The sequence below is a fragment of the Sylvia atricapilla genome, chromosome 2, assembly GCF_009819655.1.
Source record: "Sylvia atricapilla isolate bSylAtr1 chromosome 2, bSylAtr1.pri, whole genome shotgun sequence".
Taxonomy (NCBI): Eukaryota; Metazoa; Chordata; class Aves; order Passeriformes; family Sylviidae; genus Sylvia; species Sylvia atricapilla.
This window is the reverse complement of record NC_089141.1, coordinates 388,606-414,334: the sequence shown is the minus strand read 5'-3', so window position 1 is coordinate 414,334 and position 25,729 is coordinate 388,606.

Below are 25,729 nucleotides of genomic sequence, written 5' to 3'. Positions count from 1 at the left end.
AACTGCTCTGATATTGCTAAAATAAGCAGACAAAATTTTAAACACTTTGAACAGTGACTGAAGGTTGAACATGCAGGTTTCTTGTCTGGATGCTGAAGAAATTATTAATACTGCTGTGTGAAAGAGTTTTGCCAGCAAACAAGGAAGTGTAGGTCAAAAATAGCAAGTAATGATTTTTGTACAGCAGACCCTGATGACTAGCACTGGTATTTTAGTAGCTCTGCAGAGTACCATCTGGTGCCATAACCAGTGAGGTAAATAAGGCCTAAGCCACCATCCTGCTCCAAAGAGGTGTGTATGAACACGTGCACACAATGCAGAATTATGTGTACATAATTAATGTACATTACTGTGTACACGTACACACAATGGGTAATTATACATTATGTACTGTGTGTATGAACATGTGCACATAAAGCATAATTATACATTATGTGGTGTGTGTATGAACATGTACACATAATGGGTAATTATACATTATGTGGTGTGTGTATGAACATATACACATAAAGCATAATTATACATTATGTAGTGTGTGTATGAACACATACACAGAATGCAGAATTATAAATTATGTGGTGTGTGTATGAATATATACACAGAATGCAGAATTATACATTATGTACTGTGTGTATGAACATGTGCACAGAATGCAGAATTATAAATTATGTGGTGTGTGTATGAATATATACACAGAATGCAGAATTATACATTATGTACTGTGTGTATGAACATGTGCACAGAATGCAGAATTATACATTATGTAGTGTGTGTATGAACATGTGCACAGAATGGATAATTATACATCATGTACTGTGTGTATGAACACATACACACAATGGGTAATTATACATTATGTAGTGTGTGTATGAACATGTACACACAATGCAGAATTATACATTATGCAGTGTGTGTGAACATGTGCACATAATGCAGAATTATACATTATGTACTGTGTGTATGAACATGTGCACATAAAGCATAATTATACATTATGTAGTGTGTGTGTGAACACATACACAGAATGCAGAATTATACATTATGTACTGTGTGTATGAACACGTACACACAATGGATAATTAGACATTATGTAGTGAGTATGAACACATACACAGAATGCAGAATTATACATTATGTACTGTGTGTATGAACACATACACAGAATGGATAATCATACATTATGTAGTGTGTATGAACATATACACATAATGCAGAATTATCCATTATGTAGTGTGTGTATGAACACGTACACACAATGGATAATCATACATTATGTAGTGTGTATGAACACATACACACAATGCTCATGTTTGATACCCAACGGGCTCACAGTCACTCTGACAGTGTTGTGTACCAGCACTTGCAATCAAAAGGTCATTGAGAGCCTGAAATTGTCTGAGGGGTGGATACAAAAGGCTTCACTGAATTGATTCTTCCAGTTTTGAACAGAACCTGAGCTGCAGATGCCTCAGAGGGTGGATCATGCATTCGTTTGCAACAGCAAAGTGGGAAGTGACAGATTCTGGAACCCATAGAGAGAACATATTTGTAAACTGTGGAGGTTTAAAACTAAATTGGGTTGATATTTGAAGAAAACTCGAAAATATCCCTGTTGTGTAAAAGAGCCATGGGACCTTTGACCAGAAGAAGGGCAGAAAAGAGCTGTGAAATAATCTAAATGATTATTTTATCTGTGCAGTACTGAATACTGTAAAAGCATTAGAAGAGTTGGCTAGAGGCAGATCAGAGGTGGGGGAAGAAAAGCACTTGTGCAAAATTCAGCACCTTGTGCGGAGAAGAATTGCCTACAAGAGTTAAATAAAGCAACAGGCATTAGGCTTGAACCCCTGAGACAAAACCACAGAACAATGGCATCGTCATTGCTTGGGCTCAGCTCAGGACAGCACGAAGATTTTAGGTCAGGAAATTTAGTTAGCAAGTGAACTGCTCTCAGTAATACCTCCTGGAGAAAGATGAGATCAGTGGGTCAATACTTCACTCAACGTGTCAATGATAGAACACGTGATAGAAGCTGAGTGGCTGGGAATTAAACCCAAAAAGGTTGCTGGTTTACCCATTTTATATTAAGCGTGAGAAGGTTCATTTTGGAAGTAGAGAAGGGAATATAGGGAATTTCATCTCAAGTTCTAAACCAGTGACATTTTATAATGGAAAAAGGGAAAACCCTGAAATATGCCTGAAAATGGGTTGCCTCAACAAAGTAATACAAGATATTTGCATTTGCCCTTTAATTTTTAGAGGGGGGCATATTTTAATCTTCTTTAGACTTCATTTCCCTGTCAGTTTTTTTAGCAAATGGAATTCCTTCCGAAAGGCTGAACATTGATTTTTGTGCAGCTGACTCAGAGCCCAGTTCTGGCCAAAAGAGCAATGCCCTGCTTTGGGCACTAAGGTGCTGCATCACTCTTGCCCTGTGCACAGAGCACCCTGCATGGTAATTAAAACAAACGATCTTATTTATTCTGCATTCTCAGAACAAAAATGGTGTGTGAGGGGGGTTTGGGGAGGAGAGATGGCACTAGACCAAAAAGTCTGTTAGCAGAACAATGATTCTCAGCCACTCCTGAATGTGAGACTTGGCAGAGTAATTCTCTGTTTTAAATGTGCCATAACTTGGGTGATGAGAATCTCGTCCAAACTCCATTTTTCACAAACGTGGAGTAATTAAAAAAATGTATTTTAAGAATCTGGGTGCTTTGGATTTCGTTGTGGCTCTAAGTGAAACCTGGTGGTGATGGGTGGCTTTAGTGGGATTTCCTGCAGTGTTGATTAGAGTCCAAGGAAACACTAGTCACAGCAGCTCGTGGACAGGTCAGAGTCTGTGAGTTAAATCCAGCCCTGCATACTCTTACTGCTTTTTTTACTTTTTTATTTTTCCATGAGGGGTGAACATTGTCCTGTCCCTGTTTTGGTGATGTGGGGCCCCTCTGAAGAGCTCTGCAGGGGCAAAGGAGCAGCTGCTTCTGCTCACTTTACGGGGGTTCTTCAGGAGTGTGAACAGGGAGCAGCTCCAGCTCAAAGACAACAGCCAGTGTCCTGGATTGAGGAAGACCCAGGCCTTTAGGGAGTGCATCACTCATGATGGCCTGAACACCCGGTTTATTGGCAGCAGATGGGAGATAAAATAGTTCTGGCCAATTCCACTCTGGGAGAGATGCTGTGATGTGTCAAACTGGGGGTCACATGAATGAAGATGGATTTGCCCATGATGCTTTCAGCTTCTGGAAACAATGGAATTAAGATTGCTCTGGCAATTCCCTCCTTCCTCCCTTTCCCTTTCCCTTTCTGTGCCAAGCATCATTAGCTCTGTGCTTTGGTTTAATTTGGTTTTAAGGCTTACACAGAACCAGAGACGTTTTCAGACTCTCTGTGAAAGATGTGCAAGGAGAAACCCTGAGAATGCAGGGAGAATGCCTTTCAGTCAGTGCAGCTTTGCCAGAGCTCACCAAGGGCAGTGGTGTCTTGTGGAAAAGTCTGTCTCCTTAATGGCCATGCCTTGAGCACGGGTTTGAACTCAGTGACTTTCAGAGGTCCCTTGAAAAATGAATTTTCATTGCTTTCATGGCTTTGGGAGTTCACCAAAGAGCCCAGGGGTGTGAGACTGGTTGGTGATGCAGGGGTTGAGCAGCTGGGTCAGGAGGTTCTGACCTGCTCCTTAGATGCAGTCCTTGCCCCTCCAGGCTGGGTGACTGTCCCACAGGACAATTTTGTGGAGGAGAAATAATGGGTCTGCAGTTGCATGGCTGATTATGATTTCCAATAGTTACCCTCAGTGCTGTGACTCTGTAAAAATCTGTCAAATTCTGTAAAAATGTGCTGCCAGTCAGGACCTTTTTCCTCAGGGATGCTTCTAACATACACTTGGAAGCCCTGATCTGCTTTGATATCTTCAGTGTTTGGCCTGATTTCATTGTTGTGACCACATTTTCATCATTTGATTGCAGCTGAGCTAGAGAAAGTAGTTTCTTTCCACTTGTTATTTCCTTGTGTCTCTTTCTTGTTCCTCCGAAATTTGTTATTTTATTGACATGAGCTGACAGTAAATATATGCTGAAATAACGTTTGACACAGGAACATTACAAATATCCCAGCTGTCTATACTTTGTGAAATCTGGGATTTCCTGGGATATTTTCTAGGCTGCTCATTATTGAGCAATGTCAAACTAGTGTTCAAACAAAAGATATGTATTGCCAGTGATGGCCTTCTGAGTGGTTTTTATCAAGACCCTAACTTTTTATAGGAGAGTTAAGCTGTGTGTTGAAGAATTGACTGATTTACTTCCATTATAATTTTCCAGATTTCAAGTTAAGTTTTTACACATTACCCCTTTCTTGTAGACGGTGAATGCAAGAACAAAAATACCCTTTTTTTTTTCTTTTAAGCACAGAGGTCAGGAAAAGTTGGTGTTCTCAAGAACTGTGAGTTAGCTATATAAAAACCCAGTGGTGTTATGCACTTTACTCAAATTGATATGCTTCTAATTGTGTTTGGCATAGAGATGAGGCTGATCCTTTAATGTTGTGATTTCAGTGTCAGTTCTCAAAAGAAACATATTTTACAGAGTCGTGCTATCTTGGCCTCTCCCCTTCCTGGTAACTTCCTAGTGTTCTGAGCAGTTTTGTAAATTTGGGTGATTCCTGACATTTTATAATGTGAAAGTGGGTAGGCAGGGAAGAGAAAACCCATTCAGTATGTTCATCTGAAAAGCAAACACTCATCATTAGCTCACGGCATCAGACAACCAAAGGTTTAATGGGGCTGAACATAATGAAACATGCTTTCTTACTGAGAAAACAGCTTTCTTACTGAGGCTGAGATTAGAATGAAATTTCTGGACCGAAAAGATGTCAAGGTTTTAGTGGGAGAAACTGTACAAATAAGTCTGTGTACGTGGCACAATGGTGGAATTGAGTGGTAGTATTCAAAACTGTGATTTTTGATCCACGTTTTATTCCCTTTTGGGTTTGGTTTGTTTGAAACTTGCTGGTGCCATAACTCAGTGGAATTGCAGCGTGTGTCTATCAAGCCTGGGTAAATGCCTTCTGTAGGTTATGGATGCATTTGCATATTATCAAATCTGGGTGATCTGTGACAGAATGATTTATGTAAAATAAATCAGCCTTACAGAAGGGTTAGAGGAGACCTCTGGAGGTCATTTCCTCCACTCAAACAGCACATACCCACAGAACCATGTCCACACCCTCTGCAGGGTTTAGCTCTCTTCAGTTTTATACACATTATAGATATAATTTATAAACTAATATATATCATACATAAATACATACGAGTGTAATATTGATACACATATTAAAAGCATAATAATGCCACAATTTTTTACTGGATGGATTACTTCAGGAGAAGTTGTTGCTAGATTAGGAAAACTATTCGAAGGAAATGCTGATAACTGCATCTCACTTTGGTTGCAAGAAAACAAACTTCTAGGGCCTTCAGACCTTTTCAAGAATCATATAATCACTGTTTCTGTCTCTTTCCTATTTTCCCTTCATAAATACAGCTAAGATAGCGTATAAAATTGCAGGGACCTCTTTCAGTGAAAAATAACAGCTTTCAGAAAAAGAGTACTTTTGGGCACAAAGAACTGTGAAATAGTTTTTGAAAATGAACTTGTTAGTAGCAGTTTTAATGTGATGAGCTGTGGGTGGTGACTTCGACTTCTTGTTTCTGCTGAATATAAAAAAAAAAGAAATGCATGTACACAAAAATGAACTTTCACAGCTGACTGAAGGAAAAGTACACTGAAAACAAAAGATGACCATGAAATTGCTCTTAAGGATCTTCTGTGCTGCCAGATTCCAAGTCAAGTTTTATTCTCTAGCAGGCTCCATAAATCTTTTCTGCAAATACTTTGTTCCTTATATTAAATAATAAAATTACAGAGAAAGTCTTAGGGAGTGGGCTAACTGAAGCCCTGACACACTATTTTTTACAACTGAAATGGCTCTAAAAGACATTTCAATTTGAATCTAGAGAACATTCAGATTTTTAAAAAATTACCAGTTCCCTTTGCTCCTTCTAAAACTTGTTTTTAAACAGGAGGAATGTGGAATCTAGCCCAGCTCTGTGTTTGGTAGAGAAGAGGAGTGTTGGTTATCAGTTTAACATTGACAGCAAGTGTGGACATAGTCTTTGTTGGCTGCTTAATTTGAGCAGACCTGCACCACAACTTGGCTTTCATAGAGCAGCTGAAGGTGATTGCTCTCTTCTGAAAATATTTCTTAATTGCATTTATTGGTATTTTTTTGTACTAGCAAAGTATGAAATTCTTCATCTACACTGTCCTGTTCTGCAAAATGGTGTTGTTTTTTTTTTTTTTTTTTTTTTTTTTTTGGTTTTGTTTTGTTTTTTTTTGGTTTTTTTTTTTTTTTTTTTTTCCCTGAGACAGAAATAGATAAATGTTTTTATGGCCATAGCTCATATGATGTCCTGCAGGTTTTTGAAATAAACTTTCTAGGGATGGTTACAAGAGACTGCAGAACACAACTCTTAAAAGAAGAACTTAAGTGAAACCTGTAATTTTGTAGCCTGTTTTATTATCAAATATCATGATCTGCAGGATGAAGAAATTGAAACTTTTGCTAAGATAGGAGGGTCTGATTACTGTAGCAGCCAATCCTCTGAGCTCCTTGTCCTTTCCTTCTGTTCTCCCAGTTTTTCTGCCTTGATACTGGAGGAAATGGCTGGTAAAGTGTTTCATAGATGCAAAAACAAAGCAGAAGCAAATATTTTATCCAGTGGTGCTTTGAAGTATTTTGCACCACCAGCATTTGGCGTAGTTCCACACAGGACTAATTGCAGCATTGCAAACCCTGAATGTTTTTTCCAGAGTGTCACTCACAGGTCTTGTGTCAGAATCAGCAAATTGCCTAGTGCAGGAGTTTTTGTTGATAAACTGTACCCTGAGGAGCGTGGTCACTGAGAGAACTGCTCATAGTGAGTGAGGTATTCCTGGGTTTGTGGTGCTGGACTGGAATTTGCTCCACCTCACAGGTTTCTTACCCAGAATTAGAGGTTGGCCAGCCGCTCTTTGTGTAGTCTGTAATTTGGCAAGGAGGAACTTAATTAAATGCATTAAATTAAAGGCTGTCTTCTAACGACTTGGGTAGAAATGAGAAACATAACAATGAGGTTATTTACTGTCAAACAAATGACATAGACCCAGAGACATTTGAACTTTTCCAAGGACAGAACTCATCCCTAATTTTTCCTGGGAGCTCGTGTACTTTCACAGTGGCTTCTTCTGAGGAATTAAATTTTGACTTTGGGCCTGAACAAAAGTGGATCTATTCCTGTGTTTACAGGTCCTAGCTGTGATGTCCCCCAAGGGTGCTCATACCATGCCTGTGGTTATCACACTGTGTACAAACTGACGGGCTTTGGAACAGCTTTATTTATTTGTATTTATTGCAAGTATTCCAGATTCGTTTCGAGCAAACTCCAGGAAGTGTTTTATTTGCAGTCAACTTTCACCATGTCTCCAGGGATCAAAAGCTTAAGCAGACATTGATGAACTGATTATGTCTACAAAGTCAGCCTGACTAATATAGCAACTTGCAGTTAGGCTTTCTTTGTGTTAACCTCCTAAAAACCAGATTGGATCCACAAATTTCTAATTGTGGGAGTGACAGCACAGCTCTGTAAACTGCCTGCAGTTTCACCAAGAGGTGTGTCTGCTGAGCGTTACCTTAAATTAACTCCAGGGTAGGCCTAGAGTGTGAAAACCATGGTGGCCACGGGATTTTTCAGCGTTAAATTAATTAAGACTAAAATCAGGCAAGTGTGGAACAGGACAGAGGGAACTTTAATTTCCCTAGTGATTGGTCACAGCAAAAATTCCGCTTTGTCTTTTTATGGAAATACATTTTAACGTAAACGGTGTATTTAGATTTTTGAATTTGTGATGGAGTGAAATCTGTGTGTGTGATTTGAGTGCAAAATCTAAACGTGTCAGAAAAAAAACCCCAAACGAGAACCCAAAAGAAAAATAACTCTTATCTCTCAAATCACAAGAATTATCACTATTTATATGCATATGTGTGTGCTGCTCAGAATGATAAATCTTTTGTCAGAGCTGATTTCCTCTCCAAATCTGTCTGCTCCCAGGGTGATGGGCTGACCCTAAGAGCCAACTTCAGACCAGCTCATTCCTCCCCCAGCTCCCCCCGAGCTCAGCAGGCTGCAGCAGAGAAAACAGGCTGGAAAGCCCAGATATTCCTCCCCAGTCATTGCTGTTGGCAAAACAGACTCATTTTGGGCAAAATAACTTGTTGTCCTGTAAAAGAGACCCAGGTAGTGAGAAACAAAGGGTGGGTGTTAAAGCATCACCTTTCCTTCTGCCTTTGCCAGTCTCACCTTCTCTCTACCCTCAGCTCCTCTGTGCCCAGCTCTGTTGTTTTGCAGGGGAAAAGGTGGTCAGTTTGTAATTGTTCTTCTCTGCTGCTCCTTCCTCTCCCCATTTTCCCTTTGCAGTGGGATGGGAACAGCCTCAGGGGAACCTCTGCTCCAGGTTCTGCTGCGTCTCCTCCTCTGGGCTCTCCTCCCTCCCTGCTGCTCTCACTTGGGCATCCTGACTCTCACCACTGCCAGACTGTTTTATAAACCCATAAGGGCTTTACCAGATGGGGAGAAATGGTTTATCCAGGATATTTTGAGAATTGTTGTCGTGTACCAGTTCAAGTAGCAATCTTGTGTTTTGCTCAGGTTTCGTATTTAATCATTTATAAACCTTCTATAGTGGTAAATTTGGGATCAGTGTTAACTGCTGATCGTCTAACAAACAAGCCTCATAAATTAATACATCACTTAAAGGATCAGTTGTTTCACAAATCTTTAACACCAGCTGAACTCTACCTAGTAGAGGTTTGCATAGCCTGATATTAATCATAAAAATCAGTCATATAACTTGTGGCTTAAAGATCTCTCTCAGTGACTCAGAAATTGTAGACTTCAGGACAAAAACTCTAACAGCTGCTTGGTAAAATCAGAAGTACTTTGGCTTTTCAGTAATTTCAGTATATCTTACTGAATATCCATGTTATAACCCTTAATATCCAGTTCAATAAATTAGTGGATAAAGTTTGATGCTGTCTTGAGCCAAGCTTCAGCGTGTTTCTGTCCCATTCAGAACTGGAATACAAGATTTTCACTCCTGACAGAAGGTGCTTTAATCTGGTTATCTAAATAAATTAACATTTTAGGGGGAAGCCAACAACTTTTTCTTGATGGTGATCGTTCTGAAGGATTTCTGAAGGGCACAGACTCTTTGAATAGCCCCTGAAAGACACAAATGAACTTGCTGAGAACAGCCTAGACAACTGGAGATGTGATAACAAGAGAATTAATCACTGGGTGTCTGTCTGCTGATGCACAGATAGAGCCGTGACCATGGCCAGCTTTAGTCAAACACCATCTCACAGACACGAAGGCTCTCTCTACAAAGTGATGCCACACGCTGAGGACTTCCTGCAAAGTTGGTTAAATGACAAAAATCACTAAGCTCACAGTTTATTTGACGTTCTCAGGTGCATTGAGCAGCTTCATTCATTGTTCAGGATTGAAGAGGGGTGCGTGGATGCCCTCCCAGGCTTCAGTGCCACAGAGGGAGGTTTCCAGACCCCAAACCCAGAGGGAATGGCTTTGGAAGGTGAGATTGCTGCTAATGGGCAGGGCACACAAGTTTCTATTGCAGGGCAGGTAACAGGAAAGTTCAAAATGCCCACTTGGGCTTCTTTGAATTACACAAGAAGTGATAAAGAAAAGGAAAATTGAACATGCTGCACTGATCTATAAATGCAAAACCTCCTAGGGAGTTTATAATTCAAGGATCAGAGTCGCTTTAGGGACTACCTATCGAAGGATGACAAAACCCCTGGTGCAGCTGGCCCAGGTGAAAGCTGCACTCACACCTTGTGCCCTTCCTGCACACTCCCTGTGGCAAGGGGCTGAGGGGCAGGAGCCTTCAGCTGCAGGGGAAAAAGCATCTCCAGAGCCTGCTGGGGACACAGATTATTTACCAGTGGAACAGCAGTGAAGGGAAGGATGGCTGGGGGAGGATTGGCAGAAAAAACAGATATTAGAAAAATTCGTGGGGTTTTAAATCCTAAGAGCAAAGATTTAGTTCTGTGTTTTTTTGTGGTTTTTTGGTTTTTTTTTTTTTTTTTTTCCCCACACAGATGAATCTTGAGTCTTTTCACCAAAGCACTTTGCCAGAGAAAGGCTCTGAAAATGCAAACTTTTGTGTTAATGTTAAAGGCGCTTCCAAAGTGCAGCAGCAGAAATCATTCTATGAACCACCACTGAAATTGTTAGAATTGGCTATATAGCTCTGTGAGTTGGTAGACTCCTGCTGAAAATACTGAATTTCTTTTGTTGCAGAGTCTTATCAACATCAATCAGATAAACAGATTATGCGGAAGTTCTTCATCTTTGATTTTTAGTGCCAGAACATAAAGATAAGACCACCCACAAACTTGTTGCTTGCGTCTCAATTTGTCATCTTTTTTCTTCTGTATCTTACTGTGTTTTTAATATCTTGAAAAGATAATTGGGCTTCACAAATCCTTTCAGTAAGTGAGCGTTAAATGCCCATGAAAATGAAGGTTTGTCACTGTACTTATCAAGTGGAAAGTAGTGACACTGGGAGGAAAGAAAGAAAACTAAGATTTCCACAAAAATGATCATTTTTAGAGAGCTTAGCATTTTTTTTTTCTAAAAAAGCCTCAGAGATTTCTGTGATAAATATCTTTCCACATGAGTCAACAAGGCTGTGTTCTATTTTGCCTATTTGTGTGTTTATTCTGTGAAGCATAATGTCAAATAGCTGTGACAGAGAGTGCAGTGTTAACTCTTTGAGTTACCTGAGAGGCAGCAGAAGTCTGTTGAGCCAAGGCTCCTTCTGCTCCTATGAAGTTAGTTTTTATATAGTTTTTATATAGTTTTTATATTTCATGTTATTATTTATTTGGAGGGATGCAGAGTTCATTGTTATTATATAAAAATCTCATTTGAAATAGGGGACTGCAGTGGCTAGGGCAACCCTGCCAAAAGTGTCTGCAGAGAAATTGTTGCACCATTTTTCATTGCAGTGGTGAAAAAAAATACAACTGCTCTCACCTCTATAAAAGCTTTAGAAAAAAATGTTCTCAGTATTGCAAGTGTCTAAAATGGGAAAAGATATTCTCTCCCAGAAAACTCCATTTTGTCCTCTTCTCTGTATAGGAAGGTTTGGCTCATGCACATATTTAACATGGGAGAGAAGATGTTCTTTTTACCATAAGAAGAATGTCTGGGTCCATAAGATTTTAAATTACATTAATTGTGTTCACTTCTGTTGTACTGAAATTTGTTATTCTGGCACACATTTGACTTGAGATCTGCTGGAGACAGTTTTGCTTTCATGGAGACCACTGTCTGTTTTTCCCTTCACATCTAACAGGCTTTCACATTTCATGTCTTTTAGCAATTGATATTTTTGCAGACAGGTACGTTTTATTTGCTTTCAGTGCTTATGTCTTAAAGAATATTTATGTAACTATTTCCCTCTCATTCAGTATACCAGAGAAGGGAACCTGCCAACAAATGCATTTCCCAGCTAGAGCTGTTCACCTGCCCCTGTGCAGGAGGAACAGTCAGGGTCTCCAGCCTGCAGAACTCAGCAAAAGGCTGTCTCGTGTGTGTCTTGGAAAAGAAAAAAATACAAGAGTTGCCTTTAATAGGAGGGGAATGATGATTTGAATAAATGGAGGTGTTTTTGCTGAAGAGTTTTATACCCCCTTGACTGTGGAAACATGCACCCTGATTGTTCCATGGTGCCCAGGGCTTGTGCAGGTTTTGTTGGATGCTCTTGAAATATGGTTGAAATTAATTTTTTTTCTCTAGGTAACTTTTAACTGAACATTTTAGTTTGGTCTCAATTTTGCTTTTAACAAAAGCTTTTTTAACTAGTAATTTGCTTGGGTAACTTAGGTGTTTTAAATATACTGGACTTAACTGTAAACCCCTCTTTGTGCTGCAGCATAATCTGGCTGATGAAACGCCACAGTTGAAGATAATTCAGAAATAGCTGATATAGAAGAAACCTGGGAAAAAGGCAAGTGGGGTCTTTGGAAATGGGGAGCCACTGGGTTATAAAGCAGCCATAGCACTTGGGTTTCTAGAGGGAATGTTGTGGCAAATCCCAAACCAAAACTTGGCCGTGAGCTGGGACCAGTGTGTTGTGTCCAGGAGCCCCCAGGCTGCTCACAGCTAAAGGCTTTGTGCACACAGCAGTGACACACGTCCCTGGGCAGGACAAATGCTCTGCTCCCAGGAGAAAGGTCAGGAAACCTGCTCAGGAATGCTGGCCCTGACAGAGGGGAGCAGGGAGACAGCAGCACTGTGCCCAGTGACAGCAGCAAGGCAGTGGGGCCACAGAGGGAAAGAATTGCTGGGTATTCTGAAACCAGTGAAACCTCACTGAAGCACGAGGGGTAGCAAATGGAATAACCCTCTTCTCTGCCTTTAAAGCCAAGTTCAAATCCCTTCCTAAGAGTTTCTCACTGATTTCTTAGTCCCCAATATTTTAAAGGTAACTTTGGTCTGACTTCTTCCTCAAAACTAGAAATCAGCTGCGAAAGGCAGAGCCACAACTTCACAAGTGTTTTCCTGAGCATGTATTACTTGTTAATTCCAGTGGTGAGAAAGATCACAGATGTTTGCTGTCTGATGCTCATTGTCCTCATCAATCACCATTGGTATTGAGGACGGGTTTTGGGGAATGAGATTCCACTGCCCATCAGGGAGCCTGTCCTGGCAGAGCAGTTTCCCAGTCTCACCACTGATGTGGGTGGTTCCAGACTGCAAAAAAGGACAGAAGAGTCCCTTACCCCCAGACACAGTGCAATCCTCAGCCCATGGCGAGGAGACTGCAGAGAATCAATTAATGCACTCATTAAAGGTGGCTGCTGTTGTATGGCTCCTGAGCAGAGTTTCTAACTGCGGAGCTCTGCAGGAGCTGGTGCCTTTCTCAGAACACTGATCACTTCTCCCTGTAAGAAGCACTTGTACCAGATGGATGTCCCTGTTTAGGAAGGCAGCTGCCTCTGGAAATTGCTCTGGAGGGGTCTTTGGCTGACCCCTGGCCTTCTCTGCTCCCAGGGGATGTGTCTGCAGTGTCCCGTGTCCAGTGCACTCAGGGTTTTTACACAGATGAGATCTCAGATGGAAACAGGGCTGCTTTCCTCAGGGCTGTCATTCACAGTGGCCTTAGCTGTGTCTTAGCTGTGTAATTACAGATCTCCAATACGCCGTAAAGACCGCCTCAAACGCACAGCTGGAGTGTTCCAGCCCCTCACATCCTCCTCTTCCTCCTTCATTCCTTCCTTCATCCTCCTCAGAGACTGAAATTTTCGCTTTTCAGCCAGATTCTTGCCTTGCTGAAACCAGGGGTGTAGGCTTTTAACCCAACACAGAAAATGAAGATTGCCCCAGTTTCTCCAAGGTTTGTCTTGATTCAAGCACAGTGAAAATCAGTCAGGAGCCCTGAAGCCAAGATGATTTGCCTGTATTATAAATTTATTAAGGGTTCTTTCTTCAGGTAGCCCTTGTCATACTTTCCCACACCTTGGATTTTATTTGCACAAAGGAACTGACAGAGTAAGATGTCTCAGGGCAGTTTCTTTGCTGCAGAGGTTTGAAAGCAGAGGTGTTTAAATGCTGAATTGTGGCTTTTGCTATAGGAATTTGTTTTAGCCGAAAGAGTAAGTAAAATTGAGTAAATAATTTCATTTGAAACCCTCCTTTTGCACCAGGATTGATTCTAATTACACAGATTTCAGCAAATATGTTCCATTGTTGTTTTGGGCTTGAAAATGATGATGTTTTTCTTTTGTTCTGTGCAGTTCCAGAAGTACAAGAAATATTTGCAAAATTTTGGTATTGACTAAGTCACGCACTTTCTTTGTGCAGAGGTAATTTATTACTGTCATTATTTGCTCTGAGACAGGTAGGGCAGAGTATCCAATTTGCATGTTTTCTCTGTTGCAAAAATTCAGTGTTTATCATTTATCTACTTTCTGTTTTCATACAGTTGAAGGTGGTCCTGTTTTTCTAAATGTATCTCGGTCTAATTTTCCTGAATTATGCTTTGCTTTTAATTTCCTTAGTCTGGAGGTTAGAAAATCAGTCAGAAATACTCTTTCTTGTTCTGTGGAGTGTACTTCTATTTCTACTTGTGCTTTAGTTTAAATGGACTTTGGAAGGTCAGAAAAGATGCAAATTCTGTGAGCAATGATAATTCTTCCCAAAGAGGCTGCTGCCTGGTGGCCTTAATTCTTACAGGAGGTGTCTTGCTCATTATTCTGTCCTAGGTGGAAGTGAAATAGCTCTAATTCTGAAATTTGTTCTCGTGAAATGGGAAAAAAGAGATATTAACCCTCTGTTAATATCTGACTTAGTCACAAGTATTTACTCTTTTTCCTATTTCTGGCTTTTCAGTCAGCTCTCCAAGACAGACTGGGAAAGATTTTTTGAGCAGGTTCACTTACAGAAGAAATCCTAAAGTAGAGTTTAATAATGCTTGTACTTAAAGTATCGGGAGCTGCAGGAGGAAAAAGGAAAAGAACATGAAAACAGCTGGCTGTCAGGGAGAAGTTTTACCTGACCACGTAAAACTTTGTGAGGAACAGCAGGGTAATGAGGTGTGAGGTGTAACATGAGGGGATAGAGAGTAGTAGTCACGTGAGAAATGCTCCATATTCTTGCTTTAATGTATACTTGTTATATCTTTATTTTACAAAAAAAATTATAAAATTATATATATATATATATATATATATATATATATATATATAACCACATGATCTGTGTATTTTTATAGGAAAATTATTTTTCCCTCAAAACCTGTTCATGAAACCTTTCATGAAAATGGAGCCTTTAATTGAAGACAGAGTGTGGACAGGTCAAATTTAACAAATATTTGTATATTTGTATATTATATATATATATACAAATATTTGTATATTTGTAAATTTAACAAATATTTGTATATTCTAACTAATTTCAAGGAACTTAACTGGTGGCTCTGTAGAAACTATACACAGAAAATCACAGGAAGTAAGTTTTAAACCTTAATAGCTTTGGGCGTGATCTAGGGTTGACTTAAAAAAGCTGTAGGACTGAAATTAAATTAGTTAATTTGTTAAAACCGAGCAGACAAATCTTGTAAGGGAAGACTGAAAAAAATCAGTTAAAAACTGTATTTAAAGGTAGTGTTTAAATGGAATTTAGATTGCAGAGGAAAGGCAGCTGGTCTTTCAATATCTCTGCTACAACTGGGTCTCAGCTTCTCTGTAATTAAAAAACAAAGTGGGGAGTAGGGAAAGGGGTTTTTTTGAGTTAGTTAATTTGGTTTTCAATCCTAGTGAAGACGTTGTAGCAGAGTCCTTTCTGTGACTAGGGAGGCTGAGAAAGCCCCTGTGATCTTGTGTTAAATTCACCTGCCACGTTCAAGGTGAAAATGACACTTTGAGATGCCTTCAGTAGGGCTGTGGATTAATTCCAGTTAACTAAGACCAGTTCAATTCCTCCTCCGTGCTCCCTGACTAAGGACTGTCTGCTTCCACTGCACATTTGTGCAGGGGTTTGTACATTTGTGCAGGGGTTTGTACATTTGTGCAGGGGTTTGTACATTTGTGCAGGGGTTTGTACATTTGTGCAGGGGTTTGCTGTAGCTGCCTCTGTCTTCCTTGGTAAGATAATGCAGAGGCAGAAAACATGGGCTAAAATTCCTTAGAGCTGAGTATGGTCAGTGGATTGTTTCTGTTTTGCTGTAAGCCCTTTTATCTGCAGAGAAATGTATAAAGAAGGTACAGGCACAAAAAATCCATAGTACACACCCCAGGAAAGGCATTATGTCTGGAGATGAAGTTTGAGAAGTTTGAGGAGGAATAAATCTTTTAAGCTGTGATTGCAGCTGTCTGAAGTTTCAAAGTAGGTAGTTCCAAAGGCTTATTAAAATAGATGAGCCTTAATGATGCCCTAATGAGCTGACAGACACTGGCTCAGGAGCAGGAGTGAGCAGTGACAGTGTCTGTCCAGTGGCATGTGGGACATTTTGCTTAGTGTCAAATGCTGGGGTTGGTTTTGGTGACAGATTTGTAGCACACTACACTGAGTGGTAATATTTTACTGGTGGTAATGTCTTATCTGAAATCCTGTGGTTACTGCTGAAGGCTCAAAGCGTATGGATGTGCTGTGTGATTATTTTATTAAACACAGGGGTGTGGAGTGGGGAAATGATGTGTGCTCTGGAAAGTGAGGCCGAGGAGCTACGTTTGATAAGCACACAAGAACTAAGAGTAATGGTGCCTTAAGCTGGTGTTTCTTGGAGCACAGTAATCAGAGTTTAAGTGAGGAGTGTAATTATCTTCATTATATCCGCTGCTGTGGTTTATTCCTGAGGTCTGTGGAAAAGAGTGCTAAACATGTCTAACACTAACTAGACGAGCATCACTGCATATTATGGATGACAGTAAAACTAGAAGTCAACAGGACAAGAGGGATGCAAACAAACAGCTACATCCAGGCTGTTGTGGAGACATGGAAATAAGCAGCTGGAGAAGCAAGCAAAAATAATTTTCTCTTGGAAGCCCCAACTTTCAGTCTTTTTTCTCATGTCTGAAGCAACAGCTCTGTCAGTTTTCTGTGCTGGTGTTCTTTTTCCTTGGGGGATCTTTTAAAGCTTGACTTATCAATCTCCTTTGAAATAGTATGGTGTTGAATATCAAAAGGAACAACCTTTTGCCACACTGGTCTCTGATCTGCTGTGCCATCACATTCCCAATGTTTTCCTGGTTCTCTAATATTTGGACAAGGGATGGAAATCCTCTATTTCATGGTTTGCAGGGGGTTGCATTATTTATACAACCCTGCTTGAAAAGCATGGTCACAATAATCATGACTGGAACAGTGAGGAAAATCCTTTCTGACCAATATGTGAGATCCTCATGGAAGGCCAGGAAAGTTGTTCATATGTTGGAGTGAAACAACTGTCCCAGTGTTCAGTGGAGTTTTTTATACAGCCAATAAAACACTCGCTCTGAGGCTTGCAGAGGCCCCTGAGTAGAGAAGGAGTGTGTTAGCATTTTTTGGTGAGGTTCTGACAGCGCTGAGATCAGCTGGCAAGAATTTAAATAAAAAATCTCCAACAGACAAAACAAACCCAGCCTGGAGCGCTGTCCAGATTTCTGCTCTTTGTCCCATTAGAGTCCCAGGGTGATGTTACAGTCCTGAGAATTGCTGGGAAGCTTTCCCCTGGGGATGGGGAATGCAGAGCAGAGAGGTGTGGAAGCAGATTGGTATTCAGCACTGCAAGCTTCACAACTTATGGGGGAGAAAAACAGCAAGGTTCTTAGAGTCTGGCCTTGAACCATTTACTGTGGGCGGGTGGAAAAACTCTGCGGTGATGCAGAAGTTTTATTTGATACCAGAAGACTTGCCAGGGCTTGAGAGTATCTGAGGATGAGGCAGAATGTTCTGTAAAATCCAGACTCCGTGGCCTTGGGCCTCCTCTTCTATTAATGGATGAAAAGGCAGCTTTTCTCCTCCAGGAGGTGACCACTGTCCATTCTCAGAGGTGAGCGTTGTTGAACTGCAGTAAATAAGTGCCCAGAGGCCAGCCTCAGGACGGGGTTTTAAATTAGCAGCATGATGGAGCTTTTTCATGTTAAACAGACTCCTGTATGTTCCCACAGTGTTTGCAAAGCTTACCCCTGTCTTGGCAAGAGCAGGAGTCAGCACACGGAATGCCCGAATGAGTGCACAAACTGAAATCTGGAAGGTTAATCTCAGAGCTGCAAGGGGACAGATCTGGAGGTCAGAAGTGAAACAATACTATATGATTCAATTCATCACTATGTAATACAAAAATGGCCCAGTAATAGAGGGAACAGCACGAATACTGCTGTAGCTCTTGTTGATGCTGCTCTTCTCTTTTCTAAAGAAAAATTTGCTATAACTTACATATATGTTGTGAGAATTGTGACACATTTTTTGTAAACTGTAGGTTTCAATGTCTTGCCATAGTTATAATCTTGCAGTTGGCTCTGTTTTCTACCTCTCTACGTTTGTGTCAGAATATCAGCTAATTTCTCAAATGTGAAACAGGATTCTTTATTCTAGGCAGTATTAGAAATGTAATGTGCTTACTATAACCACACTGCAGCAAACCCTCAGCTCCTATAAACTGATGTTATGGCAGATAGTACAGGGGTTTTTGTGAACAGAAACCTAAAACAAAACCCTTAGGAGAAAAAGTGTTTCCATAAAAATCTCTTAGTAGCTAAACATGTACTGTGAAGATCAGTGTCAGTGTTTGACACTTGTAGTTTCACTTTTTTGTTTGTAGTGTTACACAGAATTCATGTGGATAAGAGATGGGAGGCAGAGATCTGGCCTTGATATGTGCACTTAAATAACTTCAAATTGACAGCATCTCAAACATCTTAAACATCATCAGAACATTTGAAAAGGCAGCTGAAATGATGAAAGACAAACACAGCTAATTATCACTAATATAATGATAACTATAAGAGCTATCACTAATCCCTCCTTGATATTTTATTACTCTTGTTTCCATTTCTTGTCACCCTTACTTTGGAACTGAGAACAATGCAGGGATTAGTTCAAGGAGCTGCGCTCCTTCCCTTGCTGCAGTTTTACTTTCCAAACACAGTAAACATTTACAGACTGAGTAATTCTAACCTCTCAGCTCTTCTTCTCTTCGTGTTTGCTTCCTGCAATAAAGCAGATTTAATTCCTTTATTCATTAATTCATTTATTCAGTCTGACAGGTGAGTTACATCAGTGCAGCAGGAGAATGGGTGAAGCATCTCTTTGCTGGAAGCTTTGCAATCTCGGTAATTTTATTTATTTCAGTATAATAAACATCCAATCCGTGGTCAGACGGTGCCTGGAGCCTCTGTTTATCTTGCAGTGTTGGAAGGGTTTTATTCATGCCATGTGTCTCAGAACCTTATGGGTCTTGAAAAGGACCGTGAACCACAAACAACAGCAAAATCAATTCTCCAAGATCTCCTTCCTTCTTGGATAGTTTACCACTGATCTGGGCTCCATATTTGAAAGGTCAAATGTAATTAAACCTTGGGTTTGAGTTTCTCAGCTACTGTCAAAAGAAGTTAGTCAAAAAAGAAACTATGGGAGGTGCAGGGAACTGGGAAATGGAAAGCTTTTTGAGTTAAATATACAATACTGTCAATTTAGGAGATGTTGATGCTGATGCATTATGTCTTTTCAACGATAAATATTGTACAATTCCTTATCTTTTGTAGAGCTGGCTGACACGTGACCACAAAATTACCTTTCTTTTAGAAAAATTTTAAAAATAATCCCCCTGAAATGAGTAGAAGCAAATCTACTCTTTATGGAATTTGGAATAGTTACGTTGGCTTTGATCACTCAGGTTCACAAGGAAAGATCACACAGACCTTGCCTCTTTATCTGAATAACTGATGATCATCCTTTTACTGGGACTTCCCAGTCACTGGATTGGTGAGAGAACAGGACAGCCACTCCTGGCTGGGTTTGCTCTGCTGGTGCTGGGAGATGAAACCCTTTTTGGCCCAGGTCTATCCCAGGAAATCTCTCTCCCTCTGCCCTTCCTGAGCAGCTGCTCTACGGGACATTTTCCCTCTCCTCTTGGGACTCGTGGGGGACAGGACTGAGTGAGTGTTTTGGGAAGGAACTGGGTGGTTCACGGGTGGATTGAGTTGTCAAAACCTCTTTGCTTAATCATCTTTTAAAAAGGCTTTCTGATGGAAGAATAGGGAATAAGGGTACTTGTGTACAGACACATATATATATCTATATCTATCTATCTATCTATCTATCTATAAATATATATCTACTGTCCCATCTGCATCTCCTGTCTGCTGAGGACAATCTCTCTCACCTGGCCACCAGATGGGGGCATTGCAAAGATATTGATTAACTGGCAAATTTATCATATCATTTGCACAAAATAATCACTTCCCTTTGTCTTTTATCCCACATTTTTATAAGCACTGCACACTGATGAAAGGGCTTATCAATTAATTTGAAATAACGTGAAAATGCCCTTAAGAAAACACACCAAATGGAATTTCAAAGGGTTGCTGCAATTATAAGGGCAGACATTTTTTAAGGTTTTTGGATGTTGTTTCTTGGTTTTGGTTCCTATTCTCACTGTTGGAGATAACAGCCTTTTTCCCTTATCAGGTTTGTCATTAGTTTATCAGATGCTGCTTTGGCCAACGTGACAAAATCCTGGTTTTTGTGGCATATGAAAATACAGTGTAGGTTGTGGTTTTCATTTGAGAGCCACCATTCATTTTCCTGACAGGTTAAATTGTCCCACTGTTTTTCATGAAGAGAAAGAGCTTGATTCAGTTTTGATTTTGTTCTTAATCCTGTAAGGCAGCTGAACGACCAGGAAATTTCTCTGCAAGACAAAAACCCATGGTTTCAAGTTGTTTATATGTGAAGGTTGGTTTTAATACATTAGGAATGGGGTTTGTCCAATTATAAACTAGGAAAAAAAATATAAACTTGTAAAATTCATGAAAACTCATTGATGTAAAAGTCCCTTCTTTTGATTGAAACTTTCAAAAGTATCTTTGAAGTAATAAATTATGTATTTCTAAGTTAAACAGAACCTAACTTAGGGTATTTTCTAAAGATTATCTTTTTCTTATTGAGCCAGACCTTTCTTGGAAAATAGACTATATGGGAAGACACATAACTGCATGTTTCTAAAGAAAAGGTAGATTAATTTTTCTACTTAGTGCCAAAAATTTAATGAATAAAAAGAAAAAAGGAAGGAAGGGATGCTCCTTGAGTAGAAGTTGGGCAGTTTTAAGGCTGAAGTTAATTCATGCCATGGCTGTAATCTTTGTCATGAGAGATAAGAAGAAAATGTCCTACAGTTTGCTGTCTGATAAAGCAAACAGATTGATGAGAAGCAGCAGAATGAAAACAGATAAGATCTGCTTAATGGGTCTCTTTGTAGTGCCTCAAGAAGGTAAAAAGAATATTTCTGAAATTTTTGAAGGTTAGGGATAGCTCTTTAAATTTATTTGATAATAACCTTTTGTTTCTTGTTCTGAGCTGCATTCTGCATTCTCTTTTGGAGCAAAAACAGTGTAACATAACTTAATAAAGAGCAGATTTTTTTTTTTTTTTTTGCAGTGGGTGGAAACCAGCATGCGAAATAGTTTTTATTTCAAAACTTTATGTTTTAAGAAGTAAGTGGGGAAATTGAAGGCGTAGTTAGTTCCTTACCTTCCCCCAATTTATCTTCCCACTCTGAATAACACTGTTTGCACGTCTATATCCAGAGTATATAAATTCACCCAGTTTAGTCAAGATGTCTTTCTGTAACGTGCTTTTGCCCCCTTCCTAAGCAGATTTTCTTTTGCCTTTGAATTTCTCCTGTACTTTTATATGTTTTCTAATTTTCTGCCTTTGTTTGTGACAGAGAGGCCCTGATCTGGACAGCACAAATGCATGGCTGTTTAAAGAGAAAATACATGCTCTAAATACTCCCTATGAAGGTGACTCTGTCCCTGTCTATACATCCAATTCTCTCATCTCAAGAGGCTGGGGCTTCAGTTGGTTCATTTTTTGCCACTATATCATACAGAAAACACTTATCTCTCTTATATTTTGGCCCAGACAGGTTATTGATACATAAAAACTTGTGAAATATATTTTTAGGAAATGTTAAACGAAAGTCCTCAGAAAATATTTTCCTGGTTACCTTTCTGTATCTGCTAATGGGTTTTCTACAAATGGGTAAGGTTCACAAAGCAAGGAGTTGTCCTGAGCAAATAGTGCCAACAGTTATGCTGAGCTCAGTGTCTCAAAATTATTAAGATGCAAATTTGTATTTGTTCCTATTTCTACTTGCGTATCTTCTGAATTGCTTTTCCTGTCCTTTCCACTTGATTTCCATAGGAAATATAAAAGCCCTTAATGTGTAGAGACAAGTGTTGGTGTGATTTGCAGCCCAGTGTCAATGGTCCATAACCCCTGTCAAAGGGAGACCCTGAGCTAATACTGAGGCACTAAAGGAGGCCAGTGACATCCCTGAATGAAGTACCAGATCAGTGAAAAAGATTCCCAAGTGAAGGAAGTGACACTTTTCGGGTCAGAAATGTCCTGGTGTTTTCATGGGTGGTGTTGTCTAAGCTCATCTGACTTGACGTGCAACAGCTCTAAATCTCTGCCACACACAAAAAAAGAAAGTTTAATTTAAAACCAAGCTGACACTTGTAGAAATCTGCAGCTCAGGAAAGCAGGTCTCTCTCCCCTCTCCTGTTTTCCTGCTGACCCCAGTGCACTGCTGGCTTGTCACCTGCTGCTGGCTCTTCTGGACAGGGCAGTGGGGCTCATCCTTGTGCTCTTCTTCACTGTGCAGGTGTTTTCCTCACCTGTTGTGCTGCTGGGACACACAGGGGAAAACACAAGTCTGTAGAATATAGATCAGCGTGGTAAATCTGAAGCACAATGTGCTTTTGGGTGTTTCTGCCAGTTCTGGCTGACAAAGGGATGGAGACGTGCAGGTTACATCTCAGAACAGACAGGAGAGTCAAGTGGTTCAAACACTCATTTATTGATAAATATTCTGGTCTGTAAGTCCACACTGCTGTATCTATTCCAAGGCATGAGTAATGGAGTGACAGGTCATTTTCAGTTGGTAGTTCTCTTTACTCCCTCAGAATTTGTGCAAGCTGCTGGACAGAAGGAAAAAAAAAAAAAAAAAAAAAGCCAGTGCATTTGCAGTGCCAGCCACTTTGTCCCAGTTAGAAAGAAGAGAGGCAGAGAGATTGAATTATTTTTTCCCTTTTCTCCTCATCCTAGTGGCTCTTTTCCCTCTGATATTGAGCAGTGTCTGTGTCTCTGTGTTTTTCTACGTTTCTTTCTGGCAATTTCTAGATGTTAGGCAAAATGCTAGTAAAAATTAACAAACTTAACCAAAATGCTACTTGCATTTTGTTTTTCCAAAGTATTTGTGGTGCATCTGTGTAGTAAAAACTATCTTCAAAAGCTTCATTCCAAGGGTGGTGTATCTTGATCTCCCACGTATTTTTATCTTGTGGATAGATTTTTCTGTTGTCTGAGAAGGCATTTTCTGATCAAGTATTTTCCTCTAACTTTCAAAAAAATATTTCTGGTACCATGGAAAAGTTGATCTTCCACTTTAGTCTGTGAAATCTCTTTTCACTTCCTAGGCACCTACTTTGTAGAAAAGCTGTAGGAATGTAATGGTTTACTTCTGGTAATTGTTATTTTATCTGTTGGAATAAAACTCAGCAATGAAGTTAGAAATGTCTTGGGAGACAAACACCAGGCAGCCTTGCTGCCTAGGCAATCATTTCAAAGTCTCTAGGCTTAAAAAGATTGGATTTCTCTTATAATCATAAAACGGTGTGGGTTTTAAGGGAACCTAAAATATCATCTCCTTCCAGTTTCCCGTGGGCAGGAACACCTCCTAGGTCAGGTTGCTCTGAGCACCACCCAACCTGTCCTTGAGCACCTCCAGGGATGGAGCATCCCCAGCTTCTCTGGGTGACCTGTGCCAGGGCCTCAGCAGCCTCACAGTCAATAATTTCTCCTAATATCTGATCTAAACGTCCTCTCCTCCAGTTTAAAGCCAGCCCCCTCGTCCTGTCCCTGCATACCTGAGAGAATGATTTCTGTGCTCTGCCCCCCGGACACCTGCAGGTCTGGGGCAGCTCCTGGATGCTCCTCTGTCCTTGGGAGAGGCTGTGGCATCTCAGGGTTTGGCAGGTTGCTCTGGTGATCTCCAGGACAGGGTTGAGGACAGCTGAATAACTGAGCACATGGACAGATCCTGAAGCCCCCCCTGTGAACCACCTAAATAAAGCTGTGCTGGTACAGAGCGCTCCAGGAGCACAGTTAATTAATAAACAAATTAAAATTAAACAAACGAGGCTCAGCCCAAACGTGGGTGCCTGAGTCACTTAACTGTGCCCATGCATAGGGACAGGGGCAGTGCTGTTCTGCTGCAGGGACATCCCAAATCAGCACCAAAACCCTCACCCTCAGCGCAGGAGGATCTGGCTACAGCATCACCAGGGGAAACAAGGTGTAATGAAAGCATGGATGGCTGAAACTGGGGAGGAAAACCGGGGGAAACATGGTTCCAGTTACTTCACAATTCAGGAGAAGGCTTTGTTTAAAAAGAAATTCTAAAACTAGCAGAGTGTATGTCTGAATTGTTTCGCTAGCACCCGGAAAATGATTTTTTCAGAGCTGTCACACAGATGCAGTATTAGAACTTTTGGGATCAGAGAAACAGGAAAAATAACAACTTTCTTTTTTCTCCCCATGGACGTTTCGAATGCCCAGGATAAGTATTTACGACACATGCAGCCCTTCCTGAAATCAAAGGCTCATTAGAGCTGCAGAGAAAATGCACTAATTAAATGGTTAGATGTAATTTTAACATTCTTTTTCTGTTGATGTCCACAAACGAGCTCAGCCAGGGTTTCCTCCATGGCCAGTGCTGCCGAGATCTAAAGCAGCCATCATTCTTGGATCTGGGCTATAAAACTTGCTTTTGCTCTTTAAGGTCTGTTTTTTTTTAATCATCCAAACGAAAGGATCGGCTGACACTGGGCAGTGCTGTTTTCCCTTTTCACGTCTGTACTCCTTCCTCTCTGAAATAGCTTTGCTCCTCTCCTCGTTGCTAAGAGAAAAGGGATGTTGCTGGGGAAGGAGGATCCAGCACACACTGATGTGTGCTCTGTCAGATGTCCAAAGCATTCCTCCTGAATATTCTCCTCCATCAGACAAGTCTTAGACACGATGGAAAGGAAAGGTGGAATCAGCCAGCCTTGCCCAGTCACGTTCAAAACACTTCCTCCAAATACTCTCTGGTATACTTCTTTATTTTTCCCTAACCCAAGCAAAGGATAAAACACCGGCCCTAAAACTTAAGGGTTTTTTTTTTTACCTTACTCATTTAGAAGTGAAGTTTGTTCCTCCATGTTAAAGTGTCTCCTGTTAGTGTTATGTCATCAGGGTGTGCAGAAAACCCTCAGGTAAAAGCAGCCTGGGGTGTGGCTGTGGAAAACCCTCAGGAGAAAGCAGCCTGGGGTGTGGCAGTGGAAAACCCTCAGGTAAAAGCAGCCTGGGGTGTGGCTGAGGCAGTGGTTTGCTCCTCCTGGCTTTGCTCTTGAGTGTGAGCATCCCTCCTCTTGCTGAGGGCCACTCCAGTGTCTGTGGCACAGGCCAGCAGCAGCAGGCAGAGGTGTTTAGGTGTTTTGTGGGTGCTGGAATGTCCTCAGCTGTTCACTTGGCTTCACTCCACAGTGTAGGACTAAACCCTCCAGTTCACAGCTTCTAAATGACAGGATTCAGATGTGAAGAGAATGTGTCGAGTGAAAATCTCCTGGGGGAGGAAGAAGCAGTTCCTGTGTTATCCTAGAATCAGGGCTGAGTGCTCCCAGTTATCATATTGCTGGAATATGGAGAAGGCATGTCTAGAGCACGGGCTGCTTTGCTCCATTAGACCTCCTGGAATATGGGAAAGGCATGTCTAGAGCACGGGCTGCTTTGCTCAATCAGAGATCCTGGAATATGGGAAAGGCATGTCTAGAGCATGGGCTGCTTTGCTCCATTAGACCTGGA